Here is a 333-nt window from a genome sequence, read left to right as displayed (position 1 = left end):
CTGGACAGGGCTGGGCAGCGACGCGGGGGTCTCAGCGCCCCGTGCCGGGGGCGTCCATGGGGGGCCGGTGGGGCCCGGGCCGCCCGCCTCCAGCGCCCGGGGGGGGGTGCGAGCGGGCGGGGGGGGGGGGCGGGGGGCGAGTGTGGCGGCCCCGCGGCTCCTCCGGCAGAGGCGGCGGCCGCTCTTGGCTCCTCCCTCCCCCGCCCCGCTCCGGCTGGGGCTCGGGCTCGGCGCGCCCGGCCGGCTCACGGCTGCTCCCTGCAGGCCGCCTCGCCGCCGCCGCCGGCCCCCGCCACCCGCCCCCTGCCGCGCCCCGGGACCCCGGCCAGCCGC

Source organism: Neomonachus schauinslandi, chromosome 15 (assembly GCF_002201575.2).
Source record: "Neomonachus schauinslandi chromosome 15, ASM220157v2, whole genome shotgun sequence".
NCBI lineage: Eukaryota > Metazoa > Chordata > Mammalia > Carnivora > Phocidae > Neomonachus > Neomonachus schauinslandi.
Note: the sequence above shows the minus strand (reverse complement) of the source record.